At 46.6% G+C, this 23,154-nt stretch overlaps 1 long non-coding RNA gene across 1 annotated transcript in view; it reads right to left on the reverse strand.

Moving 5' to 3' along the window:
* LOC137625710 (uncharacterized) overlaps positions 1 to 23,154 on the reverse strand; it is a 77,566-nt gene that overhangs the window by 13,461 nt on the left and 40,951 nt on the right. The window contains exon 2 of the long non-coding RNA XR_011040879.1: positions 17,966 to 19,476. This is a non-coding gene — a long non-coding RNA (uncharacterized lncRNA). The remainder of the gene's footprint in view (positions 1 to 17,965; positions 19,477 to 23,154) is intronic.

Below are 23,154 nucleotides of genomic sequence, written 5' to 3' on the forward strand. Positions count from 1 at the left end.
TCTGGTTGGTCAGAGATCAGCAAGCTGACAATGGGCTGGTCAGAGATCAGTGAGCTGAGTTCAATGATCAAAGAAAGATGAGCTGACTGATCAGAAAGTTGATGACTGGTTATAGTAATCGGAGATCGTTAGTCATTGGAGGGACTAGAAGTCAATGATCAAGCTGAGCTAGCAATTGGCGATCTGGTGATCGGCGAGCTAGCGATCAGCAAACCATGAACTAGCCATTAGCAAACAGCGATCTAGAGATCAGTCTGTTGATGCTTTCTTGTTTGCTGATGGTGGTCTGTCAAGGAAAAAGAAACTTCAGAAGAGACAGGGACCAAGGATTCCCCGTTTTGATTCCCCTTAGAAGATGGAATCTTCGGGATTTTGAATCCTTCTGTGAAGCCTCTTTCCTTTTTTCCCAGAGGCCATGTTATGCATTTGCAGGGAGAAGAATGGGGCAATAATGACCTGCCCAAAAAGTTTTATTCCTTTTTTTCTGCCTATAGTGCCAGTGTGCAGGAGAGTACTGGTGGAATGGCACACAGGATGATGCTGGTGCTCAGTTTCTGCTGAAGCGCAATTTCCGGTGAATGCGCAGAAGAGCGCTAACAGGCAAGCTCTGGTTCTTTCTGAAGACTTGGCGCATTGGCGAGTGCAAGTGAGCAGGAGGGTGCTGGATATGAGAGTGCAGGGGAGCGCTGGCGCGCAGTAAGGCACTGTGTAGTTTTGTGCAGTCTCCCTAGAATGCGCCGAAGCGTGTTGCGCAAGGGTGGGTGCATTGGCGCACGTAAGAGTACTATTGGCGCGAGCGCGGAAGACTGCTGGTGCGCATGCAAGACTGCTTGGCGCGTGTGCAAGACTGCTTGGCGCGCGTGCAAGACTGCTTGATGCGCGCGCAAGACCGTTGGCGCGCGGGCGCGTTAGACAATTGTTGTTGCAGGAAAACCATTGTTGTTGGAGGAAAACCATTGGCGCGCGTGCGCGGAAGACAGTTGGAGCGTGCGTGCGCGTGCGGAAGACCGTTGGCACGCGTGCGCATGTGCCCGGAAGACGTTGGCGCGTGTGCACATGCACGCGCAAGACCATTGGCGCGCGCGCGGAAGCAATGGTGAGTATGATAATGCTTGCGGGAGGGAGCTGGTGATCCTCAGAAGAGTCCAGGACCGAAGTCCAAGGACTAACTGTAGCGAATGGTAGCGCTGGTAGGTCAGCAAGTCAGCTGGCAGGACGACTGGGATGAGCCCTTTGGAAGGGCAAACATCCACGATGGAGACCGTAAAAGGTCCGCGGAAGAGTCCAGGACCGAAGTCCAAAGGACTACCAGCGGCATAAGGTTGCGTTGGTAGATCGGCAGGTCAGCTGGTAGGACAATCAGGAACTGGGATGTGCCCTTTGGAAGGGCGAACATCCACTGATGGCAACTGTCAAAGGTTCGTAGAAGAGTCCAGGACCGAAGTCCACGGACTAAGTTGCTGGTAGGTCTGCTAGTAGGATGGTCCGGAACTGATGAAACCCATGAGGGCTGGTGGACCAGTAAGCTGGCCTTAGGAGGTGTCCAGGACTGAAGTCCATGGTAGGTCTGCTGGTAAGATGATCAGGAACTGATGAGCAGAGTAATCCTCTGAAGAGGTGTCTCTATGAGTGGCCTCTCTCGCCAACGAGAGAGGTGAACACTTCGCAGAAGAGACTTGATAACGCCCATGATGACACCCGTGAGGGCCGGTGGATCAGCTGACTTTCAACAGTAGCGATCCTCCGAAGAGGAGTCTCTATGAGTGGCCTCCCTCGCGAATGAGAGGTAAACACTTCGTAGAAGAGACTTGCCAAGACTGTGCTCCACCACTGAAGGAAGAGAGACTCAGCAAAGGGGGAGAGAAGTCTGGGCAAAGGAAGCAACAGCAGTCGGAGACAATGAATTTATTAAGATGTGGGAAGTTCTCCCTCGGAAGGGAGAAACAACCTCACACCTGGGGAGGAAACTTTCCCTCGGAAGGGAAGTTGTCCAACCTGTGGATGCGAACCTCCTGTTAGCGTTCTAAGATGATCTGAAGTGTTGGTCATGTTGTCACGGGAGTACCTCTAAGAGAAGGGAAGACGCCCATGACGACGTCCTCTGAGGGACGGTAGTGACAGCAGATTCCCCAGGCATGAACAGAACAGCTCTGGTTCGTCGGCACTCTTAGTCGAAAGGAGAAAAAAAACTGCATAGTTAACTGGGAAAAAATAAAATTAATTATTTAAGAGAAAAATCCCTAGGGAAGAACTCGGGAACAACATAAAAATAAGTATTGCGTTCCTTCCCCAGTCGACATCCACGGGAAAAGAGGGGAGCGGAGTAACTGTAATGAAAACAGAATTACAATTATTTAAATCAGCTAAGAATATTCACTACTAGTGAGAACCACTGATCCTCCGAAGGGAAATAGTCCCCACGGAGAAAAGCTGAAAAATCAAAAATTTTAAGTAATTTTTATTTTTCCTAACATACTTACCGAGAACTACTTTCTTTAGGAGTTACTGGTAATCTCCTCTCCATCGACCAGAGTTTTATGTAGGTTACCCCCCACCCCGCTTTCTAAAGAGGCCTACCCCCGGCTTTAAGGAATGTGCCCCGAGGGTAGGATCAAGGTAGGTCGCTGTCCGGCTGGGTCAGACTCATCATTAAGTTCTATTGAATTAGCACAATGCTAGCAAGGGAAGAGAGGCACTCGGGGAAGGAAGGGAGGGCCATTACCCGAAAGTAGTTCTCGGTAAGTATGTTAGGAAAAATAAAAATTACTTAAAATTTTTGATTTGTTCCAACACGAATACTTACCTCGAACTACTTTCTTTAGGAGACTTACACTTTAGGAGGCGGGAGTGCTATTCTGACCCCCTGACCCGGGACGTGGAGGCCAAGAGGCCTAGGGATAACGGGACCTACTAGAAAGCGGATGCGAGGGTAACTACACAAAAATTCACGTTAGTGTCTAAGTACTCACCCTTTGAAAAACTTCTTTTGACGTTCCTTCCAGGAGCGTAGTCGTGAAGAATGTAATATCCTATGGGAACAGTCGGTATTCCCCGAAGAGGCAAGTAAGCAACTGGGTAGGAGGTAGGAAACCGCACTTGTGCCTACCGGTCGCTAGTCTTGATCGCGCCTGGGGTTTTTACCGTTACACCGCTTGGAGGGCGGAGATGACTGTTCCAATGGAGAACCCGTCCAAGGAATTTCTTGAGTAGTCCTTGAGGTAATGGGCAGTAAAGGTTGACTGGTTCGACCAAGTACCTGCTCGCAGGATCTGCCCCACTGCCATGTTTTTCTCAATGGCTAAGGAGGTGCTCAGGCCCCTGATATCATGAGGCCGGGGAGTGCCTGGCACTGCTATGCCATCTTCCTTGTAGGTTCTGGCGATAACTTGTCTAAACCAGAAGGAAATGGTGTTTTTGGAAACTTGTTTCTTATTAATACCTGTGGAAATGATGAGGCTCTTGATGCCTGGTCGGAGACGCGCTGTTCTTTCCAGGTATTTCCTAATTGTTCGCACCGGGCATAATTTCAAGTCTTCTGCATTGCCTGTCTTAGGGATGGCAGGAATTGAGAAACCCTCAAACTTGGGGTCCCAGACTGCTTGGTTCTGAGTCTTGGCCACAAAAGAAGGCACGAACTTGAAGGATACTTCTTTCCACCCCTTTGAATGAGAAACGTCGTATGATAGACCATGGATCTCTCCCACTCTCTTAGCGGACGCCAAGGCCAGCAAGAAGACGGCCTTGAGGGTGAGATCTCTGTCTACGATATCCTTCAAGGGTTCAAAGGGGGGACGACACAGCATCTTCAGGACCTTGGCTAAGTCCCACTGGGGCACCCTACTCGCCTGTGGGGGGCAAGACTGCTCGAAACTCTTGACAAGCATCGCTATGTGTCTCGAGGTCCCCAGGTCGATGCCCTTCAGGAGTAAGACTTGGCCTAAGGTGGCTCGAACTCCTTTTATGGCTGGAATTGACATTCCTACCTTGTCCCTAAGAAACACCAGAAAATCTGCTATGTCTGGGACAGAGGCCTTAAGAGGTCTAATGTGCCTCTCAGAGCACCACTTCGTGAAGGAGGCCCATTTTGCCTGGTATACCGCAGCTGACGACTTTCTCAGGTATAGAGACATTCTCTTAGCCATGGAGGAAGAATATCCTTCCTTCTTCAGGAGCCACTCGATAGTCTCCAGGCATGAAGACGTAGGGAGAGTGGGTTGTCGTGGAGCCTGAGAAAGTGAGGCTGGTGCAGAAGGTCTGACCTGACGGGCAGAGGCCACGGCGGTTGACTCGATAGGTCTTTTAGGTCCACGAACCACTCTCTCTCCGGCCACCAGGGCGCTACCAAAGTCATCTTTAGGTTTCGGACGGTCCTTACTCTGTTGAGCACTTGTCTTATCAACGTGAAAGGGGGAAAAGCGTACACATCCAGATTGTCCCACTTGTGCTGAAAGGCGTCTTCTAAGGCTGCTTTCGGGTCTGGTACAGGGGAGCAATAGACTGGGAGTTGGGCGTTGAGTTTTGTTGCAAAGAGGTCCATCACCGGGGAACCCCAGCGCTGAATGATGAGCTTGGCTACTTCCAGGAGAAGAGACCATTCTGTCCCTACTATCTGGCCCATTCTGCTGAGGCCGTCGGCCAGAACGTTTTTCTTCCCGGGAATGAACCTTGCTAACATCACCACTTGATTTTCTTCTGCCCAATCTAGAATCTCTATGGTGAGATCGCATAACTCCCTCGATTTCAAGCCTCCCTGTTTCTTTATGTATGCTACTACCGTGGCGTTGTCGCACATCAACGCCACGGTGTTTCCCTTTAGCAGACTTGCGAAGTGTAGGCACGCCTTCTGGACTGCTTTCAACTCCAGGACATTGATGTGGAGTTGCCTCTCCCCTTCCAACCAGGTACCTCGTGCCGTTTCGTCGAGGAGATGGGCTCCCCATCCCTGGTTGGAGGCGTCTGTGAACATTAGTAACTCGGGAGGGCCGGTCCCGAAGGGCATCCCCTTGAGTGAGTTCGACTGGCAATGCCACCATTCCAGGGAGGGTCTCGTGTTTGGAAGGACTGGAATTAGCACCTGTTGTGAGTCCGTCTGGCACCAGAGGTTCTTGAGATTCCATTGGATGGATCTGAGCCTTACCCTCCCCTGGGGAACTAGTTTCTCCAATGAGACCAGGTGGCCTATCAGCCTCTGCCAGTCTTTCGCTCTCCTGGGGTGTTCTGACAGGAACGGCTGAATGATGTGCCTGAGGTTTCTTATCCTGTCCTCCGAAGGGAAAACTTTTCCCCGAATGGTGTCTAATGTCATCCCCAAGTAGTTCATTCTGGTGGACGGGGATAGATTTGATTTCTTCGGGTTGATTACAATCCCCAGATCTCTGCAAAACTGGAGGAGACTTCTCCCTTGTTCCTCCAAGAGGACCTTTGAGGCGGAAAGAAGCAACCAGTCGTCCAGGTATCTGATAAGGCGGATGCCTCATTCGTGAGCCCACACTGAGACAGTCGTGAAGACTCTCGTGAACACCTGGGGCGCTGTTGACAGACCGAAGCAAAGGGTCCTGAATTGCAGGATCTGGGAACCCCATTTCACCCGGAGGAACTTCCGACTCGAGGGGTGGACCGGAATTTGGAAGTATGCGTCCTTGAGGTCGACGGTCATCATATAATCTTTCTCCCTCTAGGACAGCAGGACTGACTTCGGAGTGTCCATTTTGAAGTCCGTCTTCTTGACGAACTTGTTGAGAGCTGACAGATCTATAACCGGTCTCCACCCCCCGGTCGCTTTCTCCACAAGGAACAGGCAACTGTAGAAACCTGGCCCTGGGAGAAGAACTTCTTCCATGGCGCCCTTCTCTAACATGGAGAATACCTCCTCTTGAAGGGCGGTCCTCTTTAACGGGTCTTTTGGAGCTAGCCATTCTGTCCGGTTGGCCGGAATAAGAGGGGGTGGTTCCGTTTGGAACGGAAGTCTGTAGCCCTCCTTTAGTACGGACACTGTCCAAGGCTCTGCTGCTTGAGCCTTCCATGCTTGCCAATGTCGTCTGAGGCATCCCCCAACCCGAGGCTTGGGCGGGGATAGGGGGCCTCCCACTCTATCTTCTTCTAGAGGGGCGGCCTGATCTGCCTCTCCTAGAGGCGGAGTAACCCGACCTGAAGGAGCTTGAGGGCGCTGGAGCTCCCCTGCGGGGGGGCTGAGGCGTTGCAGACCAGGAGGAAGAGGGGGCCTCTCTCCTCGTAGTGCTGGTAGAGGCTTGGGGCGTCGCGGCGCTATCCGAGACGGACCTCTTGTAGGGCGGTCTCCTAGAAGTCGTCAGTCTGGGGACGTTAGCCTCCTTCTTTTTCGAGACCTTCTCCATTATGGCTTCTAGTTCCTTCAGAGGAAACAAAGACTCTCCCCACAGGGGTAGGCTGCGAATGGCTCGCGCCTCCCTGTCTGGTACCTTCCGAGACACCTTCGCTAGAACAGTGTCTCGCTTACGGAGAACCTAGTTAGCTGTTAGAGCGAGAGACTGATATGTCAGAAACTTAAGGGTTTTACCCCCGGAGGTAATGAGGTCCCTCAGTAGGCCTTGCTGGTCAGGGTCCTAGGGGTCGAATGAGGCTTGTACACCCACCAAAGTGGAAGCCCACCAGTCCAGCCAAGAGGAGACGTTTACTAAGTCCCGCGACATTTCCTCCATCATGGAGGCTTCTGCTGGCGAGAAACAGACTGGGGCCGAAGAGGCTCTATCGTCTGAGACGCCTTGACTAAGGATGTCTACGGCTGGCTCCACCTTACAGGGACCTGGGCGTCGTCCCGCTGGCACATAGACTTTGCCTTGGGTTCTGAGGCCCTGGAGCAATTTCGAGGCACTCTGGGTTTTGGGGGCCTCGGCATTGCTGGCCACTACCTTGTCGACATACTCCTGCCCTAGAACTAGATCTCGGGCTAGAGGGAGTGCTAGGGACGTCTTAGGTTGGGAGGGAGTCTGCATGATTCTCAGAAAGCTTGACCTCCAGAAATCTTCATCCGTAGCCGCAGGTTCTGCTATTTTGTGGTGCCTTCTGATAAGGCTAACCACTCTCCTATAGGCGGAGTCCTCCGTCGGGGAACCCTTCCCTCCGTCGGCCGAGGTCTCGGCTTGGGGCCGGGGAGCTGGGTTACCGGGCACGCCGACTGGACGCCTAGCTCTTGGGGCCAGGGGCGCCGTCCTGCCAAGGTACTGGTCCTCATCTGCGGGTATGTCCGCACCAGGGGCTCTGGATAATGCAGGCATCGCTGGTTCAGCGGGAACTCTCGTACGCCCTAGGGCTCTGGGTGCCGAGGAAGCGGTTCCCGTGGGCTGACCCGACAGCGGGAACCGTTCCTTCCGACCCGAAGGCCGCACCAGCTGGGCTGGTTCGGCCAGGCCGCCTGACAAGAAGCGCGTTTCCCCCCGCTGGGCGGGGTGAACCGGAGGCTTCAGGACTTATGCCTTCTAGAGAGGTCTTTCCTGCGGGCTACGTCGCGAGGGTCAAGGCTGTGCTTAGAGGACGGCAGCCTTGGAGATCGCTAACTGGACCGGCGGTCTGGGGAACAAAGCACCTTTGAGTCCCGAGATACGTAGATCTAGGCGCCACCGGGAGATCTACTTCTCCTATACTTACGGCCTGGGGAGCGGGAGCGCTTCCTGCTATACCGAGAACGCGACCTCGAACGGGAACGTTCGCTCCTGGACCGCTCCCTCCGACAGCGGTGTTTTACCCTGACCTCTTCCTCTGACGAGGAATAGAAGTCCGATGAACCCGACGACACTGTGTTCATCGCGTGTCGGCTGGTAGCGGGGACTGCGGGGGACTTCTTCAGGCGTTGAACGCCAGAGGTCGAGGGCTGGAGGAAGTCATCGGGGACTTCCGTGGGGAGGGTCGGGAACGACTCAAAACGTTCCATGCCAGAGAGCCAGGGATCCAGGGTCACATCCATCCTTAGGGGTGACCTACCCGGCGTCTTCGGGAGCCTTCAACCGAAGGCCTCGTTACCCGAAGGTCGAACTTTCCTCTGGTTGTCTCCCCCTAACGACGATCCAGAAGCACAGGCCCACGAGGACGGCGGAGATACCGACACCTCGTTACTACCCCACAAGGGGTCATCGGAGGAAGCGTGCCCCCCGAGCACAAGGGCCGACTCTCCGGACACACTACTGGGTCCTTCACTAGCCCTAGAGGGGCCCGCAATTAGCACTGCACTTACACTGGGCTCCTGGGAAAGGACGCCTTGTTCATTCACAACACTAGATTTACCTCGTCCCCTACTCTGTGTAGGGGACGGTGAAACCGAGGCCCAGTCGGACTGCTCACTGAGTGATGGTAGCGGCGAAGAAACACTAGTTTTCCTAGGGGAACGTTTCGCCGATTTCCTCTTTTTGGTACCGTAACGTACCCACTGGATATCGCTCCAGTCTACACACTCGGGGCACGTATCTGCTGACGAGCAAACCTTTCCCCTACAGGAGGAACAAAGGGAGTGAGGATCCACTTCCGGCTTGGAGAGGAACGCTCCACACGATTTCCCGGCTCTAGGCCCAGGACAACGGCGGATTTGCTCCCTGATGCACACAACGGATGACACAAGCACGAAGGGAATGAATGAAAACACTGGGTAAGCACACGGGTGGAAGGTGAACGCACAGGAACACCCGGGAAAAGTACACTGGAAAACGCAAGTTGCCACGCTGGGAACACGTGGGGCACTAGAACGCACACAAAGGATCGACAGAGAACGAGAGCGAGGTGTTTACACCGCGCGACCAGAGAACTTAATGATGAGTCTGACCAAGCCGGACAGCGACCTACCTTGATCCTACCCTCGGGGCACATTCCTTAATGCCGGGGGTAGGCCTCCTTAGAATGCGGGGTAGGGGGTAACCTACGCAAAACTCTGGTCGATGGAGAGGAGATTACCAGTAACTCCTAAAGAAAGTAGTTCGAGGTAAGTATTCGTGTTGGAACAAGTTAGAATTACAATTATAATTTCACTAAAAATAATTGAGACAAACAATCGGAAGCGCAACCTAACCCCCGATCGGGAAAGGAGCTCTTCCCAATAGTACACTGTTGTTGAAAGGTGAACGATCTGAAGAGGAGAAAGACCGTAGTCAATCTCTGAGAGGCCACATTCCCTTCGCTCAGCAATCCATGTTTCCCGTAGGTAAAGGGAAAAGGCGAAGACAATAGTTGAATGAAAAAGATCCAGGTGATGATGATTCCCCTGCGGCGGCCGAGTTAACAGTTATATGCCGACGGGAAGACCAATAGACCAGAGGGAGAAGTCGTTCCCCACGAAGTGCAACTGTGCAGACCTTGTTCCGGTGCTAATGTTCGCAAGTGTTGTTGTCGTAGATGTATCACGCGCACAAACACTGAAAAAGGAAACTTATCACATTTCTATACACATATATATACATAAACATTAAGAATGTTTTCATATATATACATGTATAAGAAAAAGTAAGTTAAAAGACAAAATTTAATGGCAGTCCAGAATAGGCAAGGAGGAAGAGCGGAAACCACCACTCTCCATCCGAGCCAAAAGTAAAATGAACTAAATTACAGGTGTGTGAGCGGGAGTGGTAGCAAGCTACCCCACCCTACACCCTGCTAACTAGCAGTGTGGGTAGTTAACCCTTGCTAAATTTTAATGGCTCGTCATTTCAGTTCCGCCGAAAGTATAACCCCTAATAAATAGCGTGGTTTGTATTCCAGTTACGGAGCAATTAGATTTTATAGAAACGAAACAGATTTTATTCCTGAGTTTGCTAAATACAGTGTTCTTAGATGGAAACTAGCTTTAACAATTGGAAATTAGGGTATCAATTGAAATGCACATAATTGTTTAGAAATTATAAGGAATATAAAAAATAATTGAAGGAGCATCCTTAAGAATATTAGAAAAATTATATTTTAATTATAAAATAAATTTTTGAATATACTTACCCGGTGAATATATAATAGCTGCTGCTCAGCGGCTCGACAGAAAACACACTCAAAAACTCGCGAGCGATCGCTATGAAGGTTGCGGGTGTGCCCACCAGCGCCAACTATCGGCCAGATACCACTCCTGCATGTAAACAAACCCTTCAATTCTTCTCGTCCCGCTGCGTCTCTATTGGGGAGGAAGGGAGGGCCTTTAATTTATATATTCACCGGGTAAGTATATTCAAAAATTTATTTTATAATTAAAATATCATTTTTAAATATTTAACTTAGCCGGTGAATATATAATAGCTGATTCACACCCAAGGCGGTGAGTAGAGACCAGAGTTAATTAAGTTTACAGCGTATAAGCTAAGAGTTTTTGACAGTTATCAATATAACAAAACCAAAATATATAGGTACCTGGTAAGGAAGTTGACTTAGACGATTACTCTGCCTTTTAAGTCTGTCTTCCTCACGAAGCCCAGCGATCCTCTTAGGATGCTGAAAGACTCCCAGGAGCTGAAGTATGAAGGGTTGCAACCCATACTAACAGGACCTCATCAAACCCCTAATCTGGGCGCTCTCAAGAAATGACTTTGACCACCCGCCAAATCAACCAGGATGCGAAAGGCTTCTTAGCCTTCCGTACAATCCATAAAAAACAATATTAAAAACATTTCAAGAGACAGATTAAAAAGGATATTGGAATTAGGGAAGTGTAGTGGTAGAACCCTCACCCACTACTGCACTCGCTGCTACGAATGGACCCAGTGTGTAGCAGTCCTCGTAAAGAGTCTGGACATCTTTCAAGTAAAATGACGCGAACACTGACTTGCTTCTCCAAAAAGTCGCGTCCATGATACTTTGCAGAGATCTATTTTGCTTGAAGGCCACGGAGGTTGCTATAGCTCTAATTTCGTGCGTCTTAACCTTAAGCAAAGATTGGTCTTCCTCATTCAAGTGGGAATGAGCTTCTCGTATTAAAAATCTGATAAAATATGACAAAGCATTCTTTGACATAGGTAAGGATGGTTTCTTAACCGAACACCATAACGCTTCAGATTTACCTCGTAATGGCTTAGTACGAGCTAAATAGAACTTAAGAGCTCTAACGGGACATACCACTCTTTCCAGTTCATTGCCTACGATCTCTGATAAGCAAGGAATATCAAAAGATTTAGGCCAAGGACGAGAAGGCAGTTCATTTTTGGCCAGGAAACCAAGTTGAAGAGAACAAGTGGCTTTTTCTGTAGAAAAGCCGATGTTCTTACTGAAGGCATGAAGTTCACTGACTCTTTTAGCCGAGGCCAAGCACACCAGGAAAAGAGTCTTAAGAGTGAGATCCTTCAGGGAGGCTGAATGTAATGGCTCAAACCTGTCTGACATGAGGAACCTTAGGACCACGTCCAAGTTCCATCCAGGAGTAGCCAAACGACGTTCCTTAGAGGTTTCAAAAGACTTAAGGAGATCTTGTAGATCTTTATTGTTGGAAAGATCTAAGCCTCTATGCCGGAAGACCGAAGCCAACATGCTCCTGTAGCCCTTGATCGTGGTAGCTGAAAGGGAGCGAACTTTTCTCAGGTGTAAGAGAAAATCAGCGATTTGGGCTTCAGAGGTACTGGACGAGGATACAGATGCTGACTTGCACCAGTCTCGGAAGACTTCCCACTTCGACTGGTATACTCTAATGGTAGAAGCTCTCCTCGCTCTTGCAATCGCACTGGCTGCCTCCTTCGAAAAGCCTCGAGCTCTAGAGAGTCTTTCGATAGTCTGAAGGCAGTCAGACGAAGAGCGGGGAGGCTTTGGTGTACATTCTTTACGTGGGGCTGACGTAACAGATCTACTCTTAGAGGAAGACTTCTTGGAAAGTCTACCAGCCATCGAAGTACCTCGGTGAACCATTCTCTCGTGGGCCAGAGGGGAGCAACTAACGTCAACCTTGTCCCTTCGTGAGAGGCGAACTTCTGCAGTACCTTGTTGACAATCTTGAATGGTGGGAATGCATATAGGTCCAGATGAGACCAATCTAGAAGAAATGCGTCTATGTGTATTGCTGCTGGGTCTGGGACTGGAGAGCAATAGATTGGAAGTCTCTTGGTCATCGAGGTTGCAAAGAGGTCTATGGTGGGTTGACCCCAAGTCGCCCAAAGACTCTTGCACACGTCCTTGTGGAGGGTCCATTCCGTAGGAATTACCTGACCCCTCCGACTGAGGCAGTCTGCTAAGACGTTCAAGTCGCCCTGGATAAACCTCGTTAACAGGGAGATGCCTCGATCTCTTGACCAAATGAGCAGGTCCCTTGCGATCTCGTACAGCGTCAGGGAGTGGGTGCCTCCTTGCTTGGAAATGTATGCCAAGGCTGCGGTATTGTCGGAGTTGATCTCTACCACCTTGTTTCGAAGGAGACTCTCGAAGTTCATCAAGGCCAGGTGGACTGCCAAAAGCTCCTTGCCGTTGATGTGCATGCTCCTCTGACTTGAGGTCCACAGACCTGAGCATTCCCGACCGTCCAGGGTCGCACCCCAACCCAAATCCGACGCGTCTGAGAATAGTACGTGGTTTGGGTTCTGAACTGCTAGGGAAAGTCCCTCTCTCAGACTGATATTGTCGTTCCACCAATTCAGGCATGCCTTTACTGGTTCGGAGATCGGGATTGAGACCGTCTCTAACGTCTTGTCCTTTTTCCAGTGAAAAGCTAGATGGAACTGGAGAGGTCGAAGGTGTAGCCTTCCTAGCGAGACAAACTGCTCCAGGGATGATAGAGTTCCTACTAGACTCATCCAATTCCTGACTGAGCATCGTTCTCTCTTCAACATCAGTTGGACTTTGAGCAGGGCTTGCTCTATTCGGGGGGCAGACGGAAAAGCCCGAAAAACTGGACTGCGAATCTCCATCCCTAAATACAGTATAGTTTGGGATGGAATCAGCTGGGACTTTTCCAGGTTGACCAAAAGTCCCAATTCCTTGGTCAGATCCAATGTCCAATGAAGATCCTGCAGACAGCGATGACTGGACGAGGCTCTGAGAAGCCAGTCGTCCAAGTACAGGGAGGCTCGGATTCCCGATAAATGGAGGAATTTTGCTACATTCCTCATAAGCCTCGTAAACACGAGAGGAGCAGGACTTAGGCCAAAGCACAGGGCCCGAAACTGGTATACCACATTGTTGAAAACAAACCTCAGAAAAGGTTGGGAATCTGGGTGTATGGGGATGTGGAAGTATGCGTCTCTTAGGTCGAGAGAGACCATCCAGTCTCCCTTTCTGACCGCTGCTAAGACTGATTTCGCGGTCTCCATGGTGAACTTTGTCTTCGTAACAAAGACGTTGAGTGCACTGACGTCTAGCACCGGTCTCCAACCTCCTGTCTTCTTCGGTACTAGGAAGAGACGGTTGTAAAACCCCGGTGATTGAAGGTCCGAGACTTTCACCACCGCTCCCTTCTCTAGCAAAAGAGACACTTCTAGGTTCAGGGCTTGTCTCTTTGACTCCTCTCGGTACCTGGGAGAGAGGTCGATGGGGGAAGTCGCTAGAGGAGGTTTGCGTACAAATGGAATTTTGTAACCCTCTCTGAGCAACCTCACAGATTGTTGGTCTGCGCCCCTCTTCTCCCAGGCTTGCCAGAAGTTCTTCAGTCTGGCTCCTACTGCTGTCTAAGGCTGCGGGCAGTCAGACTCTGCCACGTGAGGACTTGGCTCCTCTCTTCTTTCCTCTCTTTCCCTCGGCACGAGTACTTCCCTGCTGGGAGCTCTGCCACGAAAGGGCGGAATAAATCTGGACGCCGGAGTGTCTATCCTAGGTCTTGCAGAAAAGGATGTCGAAGGAGTCCCTTTGCGAGCAGAGGACGCAACCAAGTCATGGGTGTCCTTCTGCACGAGTGAAGAAGCTATGTCCTTAACCAATTGTTGCGGGAACAAAAACTTTGATAAGGGAGCAAAGAGCAGTTCAGATCTCTGACAGGGAGTAACTCCTGCCGACAGAAAAGAGCAAAGGGACTCTCGCTTCTTTAGGACTCCCGACGTAAAAGAGGAGGAGAGCTCATTGGAACCATCGCGGATGGCTTTATCCATACAGGACAAAATAAGTAAGGAGACATCTCTATCAGCCGATGAGATTTTCTTACTTAAGGCTCCCAAACACCAGTCAAGGAAGTTGAAAACTTCAAAGGCTCTGTAAATGCCTTTCAGCAGATGGTCAAGGTCCGAGGAGGACCAACTAATCTTCGAGCGTCTCATGGCTAGGCGGCGGGGAGAGTCTACAAGGCTTGAGAAGTCGCCCTGGGCAGAGGCAGGGACTCCCAAGCCGAGAACTTCTCCCGTGGCATACCAGACGCTCGATCTAGACGAGAGTTTTGACGGAGGGAAGGCAAAGGCCGTCTTCCCCAAACTCCTCTTGGTTTCCAACCAGTCGCCTAAAAGCCGTAAAGCTCTCTTGGATGAGCGAGAGAGCACAAGTTTTGTAAAGGCTGGCATGTTAGCAGGTACGCCTAGAACAAACTTAGACGGCGGCGAACGAGGAGCAACAGCGACGAAGTGATCGGGAAACAACTCCTTAAAAATTAACATGACTTTCTTAAAGTCCATTGATGAAGGAACTGTTCAGGGTTCGTCTACATCCGAAGGATGATCATCATGCTGAGGGTCAGCAACGTCCTCATCTGAAGGATCCTCATCTGACAACTGCTGAGAAACAAGCAAAGGGGTTGGCAATGCTTGACACGCAGCGTCCACACGCACTGGTGCATTAGTAGCGGACCAGGACGCAACGTCATGTAACTGCTTAACAGTCTGTGAACTGTCAACAACAACAGGTGCGTGAGGACGCTCGGCGTCCACTCGAGACTGTTTTGACTGCCTAGACTGAGCAGTCAAAACAACTCTAGACTGCGGTGGTTGACGCTCAGCGTCAAAACAAGTCAACTCCGATGGTTGGCGAACGTCCTGAACGTCAACAGGAGCATTAGTAAGTGGCCTAACGTCCAAATGCGGCTGAAAATCAACACGAGACCGCATCGAGTGAGGCTCTACATATCGTGACTGACGTGACTTAGCTACGCCAACGTCAACAGGACGCACAAAGGTTCGTTTGGGCGGCTGAAGGCCAGGATCTCGATGAGATAAACGGCTAGGCTCAACGTGAACCTTATCGGCAGTATAGTCTTCCATAAGGGAGGCGAGCTTAGTCTGCATGTCCTGCAGTATAACCCATTTAGGGTCCACGGGAATGGGTGCGTTAAACGACGGGGTTAACGTCTGAGACGGCACAACCTTGCCTACACCAAGACTTTCTGAGCCTGTGTAACGTTGCTGCTTAGGCGGCGAGCAGTCATCCGATGACTGCAATGGGTCAGAATTGTCCCAATGACTACATCCAGGACGCTGGACCTGTCCTGAAGGGACCGACTTTCGCTTAAGGGGCCTAGAAACCTTGCTCCACGGTTTCTTATGCGAAAAGCCTTCGGAAGACGAGGAGAAAATGGGCTCTCTCGTCTTATGGTAGGGGCGATCTTGGTGAGATACGCCTGATACCATAGAGGGAACGTCTGTTCGCTGATCAAGGCCTCTCGAACCCATAAGTCGTACGACATTACTTCTCCCCTGGGCTTGGGAGCTTGCAAGAGGTCTCGGACTAGGTGAACGACAGGCACGAACAGACGAACCCTCGGTCGCAACACTGTTCACAACACTTTGCGCACTAATCACTTTCCCACTATTTTCCGCTGTGGCACTCTGACACTTAAGCTCTTTAACGTCAGCCATGAGTTGATTACGATCAGTTGCTAACGCTTCAACTCTTTCCCCCAAGGCATGAATAGCACGCAACATGTCTTGCATAGATGGTTCCTGAGTGCCAGAAGGGGGGTTAGGTACAACCACTACAGGGGAAGGATTAGGTTCAGGGGCATGTGGAGAGGAAAAATCTACTGACCTAGAGGAACTCCTCCTTACCCTATCTCTCTCTAGCCTACGTGCATACTTATCGTATTCGAGCCAATCGAATTCCGAAAGGCCCACGCATTCCTCACACCGATCTCCCAATTGACAGGTTTTACCCCGACAATTGGAACACACAGTATGTGGGTCGAGAGATGCCTTTGGAAGACGCCTATTACAGTCCCTAGCATTACACTTACGAAATCTAGGTACTTGTGCAGGGTCAGCCATTTTGAATTAGTCAAAGAAAGTCCAAAAAACAATCCAAGTCATCAACAATTAAATCTGTTCAATAAAGAGTTCAAGAGTTTAAGTTGAGGAAAAACACCTGCACTGCGAAAGCTCAAACCAAAATGAAGTACTTCACCAAATATGTTGAGAAAACTCCAGGTTATACAGCGAGTATTGATACGTCTTGTCGTCAAGGTCGACAGAGAAGAATTGGAGGGTTTGTTTACATGCAGGAGTGGTATCTGGCCGATAGTTGGCGCTGGTGGGCACACCCGCAACCTTCATAGCGATCGCTCGCGAGTTTTTGAGTGTGTTTTCTGTCGAGCCGCTGAGCAGCAGCTATTATATATTCACCGGCTAAGTTAAATATTTAAAACTTAAGACTTCTCAATATGGAAGTAATTGATTTATTAATACTGTATCAATTAGTTAATTATTATATATACTTCTTCCAAACTAATTTCATATGTTCTACTTACAAAAGGTTCAAGTTATACATATGTTAAATTTCAATATTCAACTGATCTGTTTATATAACACCTATGCACATAATAAAAAAATTCAAACTTCAAAGCTCCTAATCACTTGCAAGATTTTTTTTCAAGGTAGATCTCATTTATGCCATTAAGAGACCTTGAATGAATATATGCCTTATATAAAATGGTTGTTCACTTTACTATCAAAATTTCAAGAGAAACTCATCTACAACTCTTATTTGCCTTACTTCGTATATACAAAAGATAGTTATTATCTTTAAAAGATTTTTTCAATTATCACACGCACACAATAATGTATGTTTCTTAGTTTCTCAAAATATTTTCTCTTTCGACAAATATTACCGATTTCCAACTACACTATTCCTAAACATACTTTGTCATTCATCAATCGATGAGATATTTTCAGAGATTACCAGGTAATTTTATAGGCGATATAGTCATGCTTAGGAACAAATTTTTTCAAGAAACTGCAAACATACCTTTAAAAGACATAAAATTAAAACATAGAATATTTACCATTATGGATGATTCTATTCTAAATAACCCCTTATGTTTATTCTATTCCTTAAGGATGTTTTGATTAACTTACCTAGGAATTACAAGCTTAGTATGGTCATATCAGTAAAACTGATCTAGAAATCATACTTACAAATCGGTACCATGATTACTGTTTATTTTATTATTATTATTATTATTACTATCCAAGCTACAACCCTAGTTGGAAAAGCAAGATGCTATAAGCCCAGGGGCTCCAACAGGGAAAAATAGCCCAGTGAGGAAAGGAAATAAGGAAATAAATAAATGAAGAGAACAAATTAACAATAAATCATTCTAAAAACAGTAACAACGTCAAAACAGACATGTCATATATAAACTATTAACAACATCAAAAACAAATATGTCATAAATAAACTATAAAAGACTCATGTCCGCCTGGTCAACAAAAAAGCATTTGCTCCAACTTTGAACTTTTGAAGTTCTACTGTTTCAACCACCCGATTAGGAAGATCATTCCACAAATTGGTAACAGCTGGAATAAAACTTCTAGAGTACTGCGTAGTTTGTAGGCAAACTTATGAATGATAATTTATTTTTATATAAAAAAAACATTTAATGTTATTAAGTACTGAACAGGAAGAGCCCGTGTAAAATCAAATTACTGTGATTTACACCATTTACCTTACACCATATCAAGTAACATACGTTACAACTACCTACTCATACCAAATACAGTCCAAAACAAAGCTCTTGTTATCATACTTATTGTAAAAATTTCCACCTTAATATAAGATATAGGGACCAGTCTTATGAAGTAATACTTTTAAACATCTTCCATTGAAACTATTTTAGAAAAATGTGTCAACCTAAAGCAATTACCATTTTCATTTATTTCCTTCTCTTATGATCAAACAAAAGTTTAAAGATGACTTGACCCCAGATTAAAATTCTTGCACCTGACTGTAACAAAATGACTTCGCTAAAAGAAACATCTTGCGATGACTGAGAATCAGTTATAGCTTGTTTTCAGAAAAAGAAACATTGCAAATTTGTCAGTTAAAAGTTATCCTAAAACTATATGGTACCTCCAATGTCACTCCTCACAAAATATCATTTGCATGAATACAACAAGAAGTAGAACTCCATTCTATCCTGAAGATTTCAATAATTTTCTTTCTGAAAGAAAAAAAAACCATGTATGACGGAGGCATGGAACACGGTAAATTTCCCTCATAATTTATAAATTGAAGATTAAATAAATCCATGTATTTAAAACCTTAACTAGAGACTAAATAATTTATCTTTAAACCTGTTATATATATTACAACTTGGTAACATTCGGTGTTGGGTTAAATGCTAAAGTTTATGTAAGAAGCCACTTAAAAATACATACATATACCAAGGCATTTCTCCCAATTTTGGGGGGTGGCCGACATCAAACAAATGAAACAAAAAAGGGGACCTCTCCTCTCTACTTGGGTAAATTGATTGACTAACGCTATATTCAATTAAACCTGGATGTCTAGGTCTATTGACAGAAATAGTTATACTTCAGTGCTAGAGGGAAAATTGTACTATCAATCAAATAAACCTTGTTAAAGTCATTAAGCAGCTGGACTCGCCTCAGACATCAAACAAGGGGTCACAGGTCAAATCAGATTATGAATAATTTTTGGGTGCATATGAAGTGAAATACTAGACTTACAAATAATCAATGTTATTTTCTCTGCTAAAATTTCATATATTTTAAGGCAATATTACAATTATTATTTATCAAACAAGTATCATACTACAGGTTTAAGAAATATGGCACTGTTTAAAATCTATGACCAATGAAAGTATACTATCCAAGTTTACATTAGTTACTGCATCGCTGATAAGACTTTTAGAAAATTTACCTTTTTAGAAATAATTGTATAACTAGAAAAACCCAATAGTATAAAGACAAAACTAATAATGTATAGTGATGACAAAATCTATATCTATCTCACCGAATATGTAATTATTTGATAACACTTTTCCTTTCATGACAAGTTCTGAATTACTGGACTTTTCAGATAGCATATACTATATCACTATATTGTACATTGCAATAAGCTATATTCCATAGATATCTAATACCTACACTGTAACCTGAGTTGTAAACTTCTGAAAAAAAAAAAAAAAAAATTTTTAACTTATCTTTGAACTGATGTCAGTCAAATATTGCAGCCTCCACTCCTGTCATCAGCTTTGATTTAGATATGAATAATTTATTCTAGTGCCATCAGCATTCCTTTAGCTTTTGTATCCTTTCCATATTATTAAGGGGATCGGGTTACCCACTAAAAAGTGTTCTGTTTCCTGACTTCAGCTTTTTGGATTTCAAATGTGCAGGTAAATAGATGCTTCTGAAATTTGAAAAAAAAAAATATCTTTACTACAAATGTTCTTCACTTTCAAGTCATAACATGACTCTTAATGGTCAATTTTATACACTTTTTAGGATTATCCATTAGAATAACTGGTATATTCAACTTTATGTTCAGAGGTAAGGATAACAGCCACTTTTCAACCATAAACTTGGCCATGCTGTAATGGACAATAATCATGTGTCTAATCAATGGGGAACTAAGGAGGGAGATCATAATAATAGTGCTAAATTAGGCTGGGAGGCAACTGTAGTCTATTTCTTTATGGGATAACATCGAAGACAAATATGAATAACTTACATGCATGTTATTTTCAATAGTTTATTGATTGTTAGATGTCAGTGGAGAAAAAAGAAAGGTCACCATTACCTGACCTCATTCCTAATCTGAACTCAATATCTTTACATACCATATTTTAGCATAGCCTTTGATCAACCAGACTTGATCTCAAATACTGAATGTCTCCAAAGATGTTATGCTAGACACTTGTCAACTTTAAAATTAGGTTCTGTCACTCAGATTGAACAACATTTCCGATAAAAGCATTGGGTGACCTACCCTATTAAATAAGTTCTGTCACTCAAATGATGACATTCTGTCACTCAAATCATTAAATAAGTTGTCACTCAAATAATAATAATCATGATCATGATCATGACTCATGGATCATGGATCATCATATGTTCATGATCATGATCATGATGATAATTATAATTACAATTACAATTATAATAATAATAATTATTATTATTATAATCATAATTATTATTGAAATCATTATAATCATAATTATTATAATTATTATTGTTGTTCTTGTTGTTGTTATTACTTGCAAAGCTACAACCCTAGTTGGAAAAGCAGGATGCTATAAGCCCAGAGGCCCCAACAGGGAAAATAGCCCAGTGAAGAAAGGAAACAAGGAAAAATAAAAAAAATAAATAAAATTAGAACAGTAACATTGAAATAAATATTTCCAAAATAAATCATAAAAACTTTAACAAAACAAGAGGAAGAGAAATTAGATAGAACAGTGTGCCCGAGTGTACCCTCAAGTAGGAGAACTCTAACCCAAGAGACAGTGGAAGACCATAGTGCAGAGGCTATAGCACTACCCAAGATTAGAGAACAATGGTTTGATTTTGAAGAGTTCTTCTCCTAGAAGAGCTGCTTACCATAGCTAAAGAGTATCTTCTACCCTTACCAAGAGGAAAGTAGCCACTGAACAATTACAGTGCAGTAGTTAACCCCTTGGGTGAAGAAAAATTGAACTACATTTACTATAAAAGCACTGGATGATCTACCCTTTGGATGACCTACCCTATTAAAGACCTTAACAAACGTTTTATGAGGATTAGACACACCAGTTTCCCTATAAATTCTTTAGTAACATTGATAACTCAGTACATCGCAGGCAAATATGGATTAGATGATGGAATAAGGACCATATTGTTTACTACACTAACTTGTACAAACACATCTGGTAAGTTGAACTAAAACTCTGAATATTATTAAAAGGCAACGTCGTTAAACTCACATTAAATTCATATCATCATCCTAGTGAAAAATTTGGATTTAAGAGTACAGTAGCTTAAATTTACGGGAAATTACAGCATTAAAACTGTATCTAAAAATTCAAAATTAATATGAAAAATTTGTAGATAATTTGTATTTTTCCTAACTATACAAACCTTAGCTATTTATATGGGGTAATTACTTCAGCGTAGCTGAATGACGATCCATAAAAGTTTTAACGAGGGTTTACTACCCCGCCGCTAGTTAGCAGGGGGTAGGGGAGGAGTAGCTAGCTACGCCCCCCCACCACACACACACCGGTGAATGCTCTCCCAATACCACCTCGTCAGGGTATGGGGACATGACAGTATTACATTTAATACTAGGAACACAAGGGAGCATGGCTTACCTGCAGAGGTTCAAAGTCAGCTGTGCAGAGAACCCAGGATGCTGCTTTCTCCAAGGGAGGAGAGGATGAAGAAAAGAATAAGGGCCAGACAGATCTTTTCATTCACGCAGACTAAAACCGGGTAACAATGCCCTCAACCTTCTGCTACTTGTCCATTAAGGAGCCTGAGGTTAGACCAGCTGTTGTGCAGCCACCACAGGGCCGATAGAGAACGTATCGAGCCTCCTGTGTGTCACGTCTTGCAGGTAGTGGGCCGTGAAGGTGGTCTGACACTTCCACACCTCAGCTTGAAGGACATGCGTCACTGAATAATTTTTCTTGAAGGCCAGGGACGTACCTACGCCCCTGACATCATGCGCTCTAGGGCAACGTGACGGAGGAGGGTCAGAATTCAAGGCCATATGTATCACCTTGCGAATCCAGGCCGAGATGGTATTTCTGGTGACCCTCCTCTTTGTCTTCCCGGTGCTCACGAACAGGGCTCGCACCTGGGGACGAACTGCTGCTGTTCTTTTAAGATACAACCTCAGACTCCTCACTGGGCACAGTAGGGGATGGTCTGGGTCATCTGTTACAGAACGGAGACTCGAAACCTGGAAAGAGTCGAACCTAGGGTCCGGCACTCCCGGATTCCGAGTCTTGGCAACAAACTCAAGGACGAAGCTGAACGTTACCTCCCCCCATCCCCTTGAATGGGCGATGTCATACGAGAGACCATGTAGCTCACTGACTCGCTTGGCCGAGGCCAAAGCTAGCAGGAACACCGTCTTCCAGGTAAGGTGGCGATCTGAAGCCTGGCGTAATGGTTCGTAGGGAGGTCTCTTAAGAGACCTGAGAACTCAAACCACGTTCCATCAAGGGGGTCTCACTTCCGACTGAGGGCAGGTAAGTTCATAACTCCGTATGAGAAGGGAAAGTTCCAGCGAGGAACAAATGTCCATTCCTTTAAGCCTGAAGGCAAGACTTACGGCTGAGCGATAGCCTTTCACTGCCGAGACTGAAAGGTGCATTTCCTCCCGCAAATACACGAGGAACTCCGCTATTGCTAGAATAGTGGCATCGAGGGGAGAGATATCCCTTCCACGACACCAACCACAGAAGACTCGCCACTTCGCCTGGTAGACACCTGCGGATGACTTGCGCAGGTGACCAGACATCCTGTTCGCAACTTGTTGCGAAAATCCTCTCTCTGTGAGGAGATGCTGGATAGTCTCTAGGTGTGAAGTCGAAGCGAAGCTACGGCTTTGTGGAAGATGTTGGCGTGTGGTTGTTTGAGTAGCTCGTGACGTGGAGGGAGTTCTCTCGGAACCTCCGTGAGGGGTTGCAGAAGGTCCGGGAACCATTCTGTGTGATGCCATAGCGGAGCTATCAGGGTCATTGAAAGATTGACCGATATTCTGGTCTTGTTGAGCACCCTCCTCATCAGACAGAATGGGGGACCGGGGAGCAGTACAGCGGGAGCTTGAAATTCAGCGCTGTAGCGAACAGATCCACCGTCGGGGAACCCCACAAAGTCAGGACTTTGTTGGCTACTTGAGGATCCAAAGACCACTCAGTACTCACTATCTGCGTCGCTCTGCTCAAACTGTCGGCGAGCACATTCCTTTTGCCAGGAATGAAGCGAGCCGCTAGCAAGATCGAGTGGACTTCAGACCATCTCAGGATCTCTACTGCAAGATGGGATAGCTGTTCCGAAAAGGCACCTCCCTGCTTGTTGATATAAGCCACCACCGTGG

This window comes from Palaemon carinicauda, chromosome 32 (assembly GCF_036898095.1).
Source record: "Palaemon carinicauda isolate YSFRI2023 chromosome 32, ASM3689809v2, whole genome shotgun sequence".
NCBI classification, from domain to species: domain Eukaryota; kingdom Metazoa; phylum Arthropoda; class Malacostraca; order Decapoda; family Palaemonidae; genus Palaemon; species Palaemon carinicauda.